The sequence below is a fragment of the Thermobia domestica genome, chromosome 8 (assembly GCF_964235325.1).
Source record: "Thermobia domestica chromosome 8, izTheDome1.hap1.1, whole genome shotgun sequence".
Lineage (NCBI taxonomy): Eukaryota > Metazoa > Arthropoda > Insecta > Zygentoma > Lepismatidae > Thermobia > Thermobia domestica.
In genome coordinates this window covers 279,416,053-279,425,559 of record NC_137461.1, presented here as the reverse complement: position 1 = coordinate 279,425,559, position 9,507 = coordinate 279,416,053, and positions in this window count along the sequence as shown.

Sequence of the window (9,507 nt, the reverse complement as noted above, 5' to 3'; positions counted from 1 at the left end):
TTAGTCATTGTCCTCTAGGAATTTATTGGAAATTTTGAACAAGATTTATAGCATTTAAAAATGTTTTCAACATTCAACCTAAAAATATCAAAACAAAATTTTCGAAACAAAAAGACGAAAATATTTAAACAAAAATTTTCACTAAAAAATTCAAAACAAAAAGTCAAAAGATTTTAAACGAGAAATTTTTCAAACTAATATTTCAAACAAAACACTTCAAACAAAATTTCAAACAAAAAATCTAAAAATTTTTAAAAAAAATTTTCAAACAAAAAATTACAAACGATTTTGAAACGAAAAATTTTTCTAACTAAATATTTTAAGCAAGATTTTAAAATAAGATTTCAAACAGAAAAATTTCAAAGTAAAGCATTTTCAAAGCAAAAATTTTAAAACAAAATTTTTGAAAGGAAAGATTTTTCAAAAAAAATGAAACAAAAAATAAACAAAAATTTCTAACGAAAAATCTTTAACCGTTAAACTTAACCGGGTTTTAACTATTCTATTAACAAGTAAACAGTTTTCAAATATTCGATTAACCAACAAACGGTTTTTTAACTATTCGATAAATAGATAAAAGTTTTTTTCTCTTTCTTGCCAACATTTACCAGTGATTGCAAGAATTTACAAACTAAAACAAAAAATTTGAAGTCATTTTAAATATGCATCATATTTGAAACAATTTTTTACTGTTCATCATGGATACACGGTGGAAATATCCATTTACGTGTATTCCAGCTGTTCCTAGTGGATGCGGAAAAACGTTATTGTGAAGCTATTACTATCAAATCTTCCAACCATGATCAATATGAAATTTCGTACGATGTACTGGTATTACGCAGAATGGCAAGACATGTATGTAACAATGCCGGTTACACTAGAATTTCACGAAGGCCTTCCACAAATGAAAGATTTTCAGATGGACCACATTTGATTATTATTGATGGCCATATGCGAGAAGAAAATAGTGATGTTGTTGATATGTTCAAGAAAGTATCACATCATCAAAATATTCGTGTGATTTTTATAACACGTAATGTATTTCATCAAAGTAAAGCAAATATAAATATGAGTTTAAATTGTTCGTATTTGGTGTTGTTTAAAAATCCACGTTACAAGACACAAATGAAGCATATGAGCTATCAAATCATGCCTGAGCATCCACTGTTTCTACAAGAAAGTTATGCAGACGCAACAAGAAATCCACATGGCTATTTACTGATGGATCTTAAACAAGATACACCAGGGAAAATGCGATTTCGTGCATATATTTTCCGCAACGATTTGCATCATTACGTTTACGTACCAACGAAACATGTTTAAATTATTGTGCGTGTGAAATGGATGACTTAGTCTGTCACAATGTCTCCTACAGTGAAACATGCTGATCTGCTACGTGCTCTGCACAAAGCTAAGCCAAGATTGCTCAAAGGTATTATTGCTAATGAAGATGCTTCGTTAATTAAATTAATAGTATTTGTGAATGTTGTTATAATGATTTAAAGGCAATATTCCACTGACAAGTACGCAGAAGGCAAGGTTAAACGTCACAAGAACACGGCCCACTATCTCGTGGAAAATACAAAATCATTGGATAAAAAGAAGAAACATTTAGCCGTACAACAAATAGGATTCTTACCTGCACTACTTGCACCTCCCTCGCTGGGGCAAGATACGATGAACAGACATCCTGACAAAGCTATCTTTATATATAAGAAATTCTTAGCTATGATTTTCATATACAGCATCTACCAGGTTCAATCATTCATCAGGGATTATCAGTAGGCTCTAACGTATATAAAATATTAAGAAAGAAGTGGAAAAAGTGGAAAATAAAGAAGACGCCTTTAAATCAAATAGTCTTCAAGTTGATATTATAGAAGCAGGAGATAACAAGCTTTTACCCTGCATTGCAAGGGAACATCATAAAGATGTTAATTGCAAAGACAAGTTTTCCTTTTTAGAAGGAAAGGAGCCGGATAAGATCTCCACGGTTAGATCAGCAAGATTTTTTTGTATCAAAAAAGGGAAGTTATATAGAAAACAAAACAACCCTGATTATGGCTTACTGTATCTTCTATGTATACCGGAGTCGTTAGCTAATTTGTGGTTCACAACCTTCCACCGCCAAGCGACCAACCCGTATTTTGTGTTTTTAAAATCGTACAAAGTCACCATCAAGCAATTTTATATGCCGTATCTCAAAACTTATCTTGCTCACGAAATACATACGTCCGAGGATTGCCAACGTTTAAGGAAACTACCACAAAGGAAGCAGGCCGAACTACTACATCACCCGGTGTGAGAGAGAGGAACAAGAAGGATATATGGCAATCTAGGGCTTTTTCCGACTATAGAAGGGAAAATAAGTACATACTAGTAGCTGCACGGAGTCGCGGAACTAGCTGCACGAAGATTACAAAAACAGTAGACGCCATAAACGTGGAAGAGAAATTTTTGGAACATGATATTATCCTGAAATTTAGAGCAATTACAACACTGTACTCGGACCGACATCCAGTACACGGAGCGACTCGTTTAAAAAAATAGCAAAGTAGTACGATTTCGTAGATAAGTACTCACCCGCATATAATCATGCTTTCATAGGGCTAGTACATCAGACGAATAAATTTAAAACACACACGTACAAGGAGGGACCAAATATTCAGCAAGCTTGTTATTGTTTGGTTACAAACGTAGGATCCGGACAAAATGTACGCTCAAATGTGCAACATGTACAAGTTGACAGAGATAAACTCAGGAAGAAAGTAGGAAGTAACCTGGAACAGGCGTTTAACAAACTAAAGCAGTTTTACGATACACACCATAGACAGACAAATTATAATGCAGCGGACCTTGTCTTGGTATATTATCCCAGAAGAAAGATTGGGTTACCTGACCATTTTAACGTTCACTAAGAAGGTCCGGCACGAATCTTTGAGTAACTTAATTCACATTTATATGGCATCGAATTTCCATTTTAATTCAAGGACAGAATTCAAGAAATTGCGTTGGACCGTTTAAAGCCATTCTACGGGGACCAAACTGAGGCAACACAAAAGTAAGTAGAAAGAGGAACAAATTCAAGAAGAAGGAGAAGAAGAAGAAAGTTCCAAGTACTTACCGGGGACAGAAAAAAGGACCAACAACAGAAGAAACAAAAAAACAAAAGATGCGCTAACAGAAATTCACATTTTTTTATTTCAATTATAAGCTTATTGCATTCTATTTATTTAACTTCGCGACATTAACATTTCCGTTCCCCTAGCAAACTGCAGGATGAATATTTTTCCTCTATTTTCTTTAGTTCCAAAAGTCATTAATCTTTGCAAGGCCGAAATAGAACGCTTTCTTTTTTCTAGTATCGCTTCTTCAATGCGAAGTACATGCATGCTTAGTACGTCATTTTTCTCCTTATACAGGATGTTCATAAAACATTATACAGACTGCCCGAAAATTCACAATCTCCATTTTTCCTTTTTAAGGGAAAAGTTTTGCAATTGCACAACCGCTTGTTCTCCTTTCATTAGTTCTATTAATAATCTGTTATTGTCTCACCTTCATACGTCCTTTTACAAAACAAAAATTAACTTGTCAGCCTCTACTATTTCTCAAGTGCGACTTTTCCGATATAGCTTACCAATACCTAATGTGACACACACATAGACACCCACCATTCATGAACTGGCATATATTTATTCATTAATAGACTGCCTTCATCCTGCTTGGCTGTGCCAGAACTAAAAGTGTTATTACCATAATACGTATATTTCGTTATAAGTGTTCTTATAGTTATTGTCCCAGTATTTTATAGTATTCATAGTGTTTTCTAGTGTGTAAACAGTATCTCAGTTGTGTCAGTGTTGTGGTGCAGTTACCTTCCACTAATAACAATTATGTGTTTTGTACCAAAATAATCTTCATGTTTATATTTTTCCAGTGTAGGGGTATAAATATCCCCGCATCAGGACAAAAGCACATGTCAACACAATATGTGCTTTTGATTGTAAGCAGCAGAACATTAGAAACGCCGACAGGAAAGGCTCCGAGGATCGCCGAAAAAAGACGAATCTCATGTAAGGATCCGAAGACGACAGGTAAAAGGCGGACCACCGTGGGACCCAGCATCAGTTGTCCAACTGAAATTTTCGAAACTTCATAAACCTTCCCAGAACAGATGATATCCTAAGGTTCTGAAATTTTGCAGGGGCAATACTTATATGCAGGCACATCTTTTCGCACTACCGGAAAGAGATCCTCAAACTTTCGATTGTTTGGACCCCCTAGTATATAACATACAAATCTGTTTTAATTTGTGTTTATTTAATAATAAAGTCATTGCTGAATATTCTATTATTCATGATCGTTTTAAGAATTATTCAATTAGGTTCAATTCTTGACGTTACATGCTTTATAATTTCAAAATATAATTGTCCACCTAGTTAGTAATAGAATCAAAACAAACATTCTAATAACGATAATAATGAATATGTTTTCGAAGTATACATTTAAAAAAATATTTTCCATGGGACGTACTATTTCTAGGTTAAATTGTAATTATGGATCAAGGAACGCATATATCGTTAAAGTCACCGTATACCATACTACGACCAATTTTAACAAAAAACAATAGTATTCATACCAGAGATCTTTATTAGATATATTACGTCTATAAACCCATTTCTTCATATATACATAAATTTACAAATTTTCGAAATCCCAATTAGATATTTGCTTCTAAATTAATGTTAATTAAAGTCGGATAAAAATTTAATCGGCAGAAGGAAAAATACCACGTGTATTAATACCAATTTCTCAAAGTTTACAAGTAGATTCTTAGATTCGTACTAACCTTCCTTGTCCAACAATGTTTAGTATATAATTATCATTGATGCAACGAGGATAACAGATACAATTTCTTTCCAGTTCCTTTCCTGCAAAGAAGTATATAATAATTTTAGATTTGGAATTTTAATTACAATGTGAATAAATAAATACTAACAGAATACTCGTTCTTCGGTCGAGAATAATAATATGTGTGGGAATTTTTTAAAGTTGTATGCAGCATTCTTTTAGATATAAATCCAAGTTAATGTAACTTTGATTTCGGTAATATTATGCCCTCGACTGCCTACAAGAACAGTAAAAGAGAAATGTCACTATGTTAGGACTGAGTTATGTGGGGAACCCATTCGGAAAAACTAGTCATTTAAAAACGATTAAAGTAGCTTTCAGTTGTTTTTGACTAATCCCTGAATACAAATTTTCAAAGTATACACTGTGTGAATGCCATGTTGTAAAATATAAGCTATCTTTTGAACAATATCAACAGATAATCAATAATCACACTACTGTAGAGTCTCATGACCACATAACCAGAAATAATCAGTTAAATCATCCTCAAATTTCTTATAATCACTTCACATCAAACGACATAAATTCGAGAAATAGATGAAATTTTAGAGAACATAGGCAACATCAAAATTAATCACAAATTCCAATTAATACAAAAACAGAAATGATAAATTTAACATGTTCAATAAGCGTAAATCTAGTAATCATATTCAGATTAGTCCGAAAACATATGGTAGATCAGTAGATCAAGAAGTGGTCAATGATACAACATTTCAGCATAGACTTACATAATTCATTGTACTGTATTTTGTATATACTGCTACAGAAGATATAGATATGATTGTGAAACTCATACTAATTTCGTCGATCATTTGGTCACTACAAAATTACTGTGCATGTATTCTATGTTTTTTTTAAAAAAATATATATTGTTTTCAAATTAAATATCAGTGTGTTTCAAGATCAGACATACCTAAAATGAATAAAAAAAAATAAAAGGTTTTGCTGCCGATGTTTTCTTTAGGAGGAATTGTGTCTTTTTGATAGAACTCGGTGTATCAGTAAAACAAAACATTCGAGGTTCTACGTTAATTTTGTATTAGTTAGCGATATTTCCATTTATTTGAAAGTCTATATAAAAATCACTTAAACAAGACATTATTTTTGGGGTTAAATTAGTTATGGCTTCACATTGTAACAACAAATTCAGTAACAGTTAGAGCTATATCGAACGTAACAATGGGTGAGCCTTTGTTTCTTTACTACCTTAATTGAAAAGCAGAAATGATATAGGATAGTTATACTTTAAAAAATACAGTTCCGAATTTGCCAATTTAATAACCTTGTTCTTTATTAACTTCAATGCTTCGAAAGAAAGAAGTAAAGAAAACACAAATCACTGGAAAATATAGAAAGCGATATATCTGTTCAAAGTGGTTTGGGTACAAAACCTCGCGGGCAGAACCTCGCGGCGACAACCTCGCGGACCAAAACCTCGCCTGGCCAAAACCTCGCCTCCCAAAACCTCGCGGCCCAAAATCTCGCCAGGCCGAAACCTCGCCTGGCCAAAACCCCGATGCCCAAAACGTCGCGAGCCAAAATCTCGCGGGGCCAAAACCTCGCCTGGCCAAAACCTCGCCACCCAAAACCTCGCGGGCCAAAACCTCGCGCTCCAAAATCTCGCCATACCCAAAATCTCGCCTGACCAAAATGTAAATGTTCCAACAGATGATAAGGATGACGGTATAAAAGACGCTGTCTCAGAAGAAGTATCACGTGTATTTGACCAAGTCCCGCGATACCATATGAAAATTCTATTTCTGTATTAGAGGATTTCAATGTGAAGGTAGGGCGACAAGATGTTTTTAAACTGGTTATAGGGAAAGAAAGTCTGCATAAGGAAAGTAATGACAACTAACGAGGTTAGTTTCGTGAACTTTGGAACATCCAAAAACTTAAAATTTTAACAAAAAAGTAATAATATTTATGAAAATATGAAACAATATACGAGTTTTTACGACGTCCATTGATTATGTCCTATAGGTTAAAGGAGACGTAGATGACCAGGATGAAGGAAATGAACGAATAAAGAAAGTGGGAGGAAACGGGAATAACCCGAGAAAGCCCACGAACTCGATGTTTTGTATCTTATTATTATTATTATTATTATTATTATTATTATTATTATTATTATTATTTGTAATGTGGAATTGCATATTAGGAAACACATTGGGTAAATTTTAAAGAAAAGTTTCATTCGCGGCGAAGTTTTGGCACGGCGAGATTTTGGGCGGCGAGGTTTTGGCCCGGCGAGATTTTGTCCCGCGAGGTTTTGGGCGGCGAGGTTTTGGCCACGCGAGGTTTTGGCCCGGCGAGATTTTGTCCCGCGAGGTTTTGGGCGGCGAGGTTTTGGCCACGCGATGTTTTGGCCCGGCGGGATTTTGTCCCGCGAGGTTTTGGGCGGCGAGGTTTTGGCCACGCGAGGTTTTGGCCCGGCGAGATTTTGTCCCGCGAGGTTTTGGCCGGCGAGATTTTGGGCGGCGATGTTTCGGCCGCGAGATTTTGTCCGTATACCGTTCAAAGTACAAGAATACATAGAAAGTACCGCATACAAAGTATAACGAAATTATAAGTGTTTTAACGAATATCGTGCTTAATTTGAACAAAATTTCGTGTTACATTTTTATATACAATTTTAAATATACAAAAAATAAGTACTTATGTAAGGTGCTGCAATTTGGTTTATATAGTTGCCTTTTTTATTCCCCTTCTATATTTTTGTATGACATTTACCAGTATGAAGAAGATATAATCATTAGGTTTCCTTATTTACTGATACAGTCTCCCTACGTATTATGAGTTTTATAAATGTCCAATTGTCTGACCATTCAGGCATTTTTTTCTTGTTAAACTTGCGAACATATATTATCTTGAACATATGTATGTAATAATTTGTTTACTTTCAGGACGGATAGCAATTTGAGTATATATAGAAGTAACAACCTACATAAGGAGTGAACTTTTAAGTATTATACTATATAAGAAGTGGTGATACAGATCACGTGGCATTTATAATTACGCCAATCATAAAACTACGATGAAAGTATATTTTTATCGACCTTGTTGAGTTGAGTTGATTTAGTTTAACATACCTTTCAGCAACAACGCTATATGAGACGTGGATCTACTACCTAAAGTGGAATTCGAACCTCATAGATTTCCAAGGTAATCGAACAATCGTCTCCCATGCCAAAGTTGAATACGCTAATCGCCTAGCAACAAAGGAACTTACTTTTGTTATAAAGTCGTTTGTAACTTTCCAAACGGTCTTGAAATTAACAGGAAAAATCTAGAAGATTTCGCAAAGATGAGTGGTTTGATGGTCATATTTGAAATTTTTCATTCGTCAGTTTCGCTCAATGTTCTTCTGAAATAGAGTATGGCGATGAATATGCACAAGGGAAACTACTTAGCCCAAGCAGTATCGAATCTCGCAGAGGAAGGCTGGAAGCTTCATTTAGTTCTTAGGCAATATTCAAACTGACTTAATAATCACACTTCAGACTTAAACTTATACATCGACATATGTTTGAGAAAACCTTTAGAAACCTGAGATTTCTGTTTTTTATTATTTGCTGAATTTCGCTACAATTTTACCTTTGTAGGTAACCCTTGATAGCTTTATAGAAACATTTTACCTACATTTACATCAACGTTGAATATATGTATTGGAATACTTTCCATAGGGAAAACTAATAATATTGTACTCAAGTAGATAATACAATAGCACAATATACCACACTACGGTAAATGTGAAGTTGAATGAAATAATTATTATACGATAGTTCTCTAAATAAATTAATTTTGTATCCATCATTCACTATTACTCCTTGACTTCCCGCATTAATTTACCTATTTACCTCAATAAGACTTATTTTGAGAGACAAGTATTTAATATTTGTCTCACATAAAATATAGAAGACTAGCGGCAGCTCTAAATAAATGACTACACAGAAAATATTTAAAACGTAATTTGTAGTATTCTGTACTTACAGGTATACACAACAAAAATTTATGTATAATATTGTGCATGCATAGAAATTACGTGAAATGGGTACTATGAATACCTCCTTACTCTCATGGAACTTCCTTTAATTATTTTAAGTAAGAAATTACTGACTTGTATTCTAAGATATCTTTCATCAATAAGTATACATGTGATATAATTACAACTTAATATGCGCCAAAGTATATAACTATGTGCTGGCGAAAAATACAACCATTTATTCAAACGACTTTATGTTTTAATATACCATATTCATTTTTATCATAATATTATTTAAGGTTTGGTTAATATTCTAATCTCTCTCTCTCTCTCTCTCTCTCTCTCTCTCTCTCTCTGTATATGTATTTGATAAATATGTATATAAGGAAATACATAAATATTACTTACTGTTAAATTTCTCCGAAATACATATTAATCCTTTGTGGTCACATTCCTTATACATCCCTGAAATAATTTCGTGCTTCAAGTTAGTGTGAATCACCAAATAGCTCAGCAATACAAAAATGAAAATGTGAATAGATTTTAGAGCAGAAATGACTTCAAATTCATTTAAAACTAGACTAAAAAACCGCAAATATTATATCTCT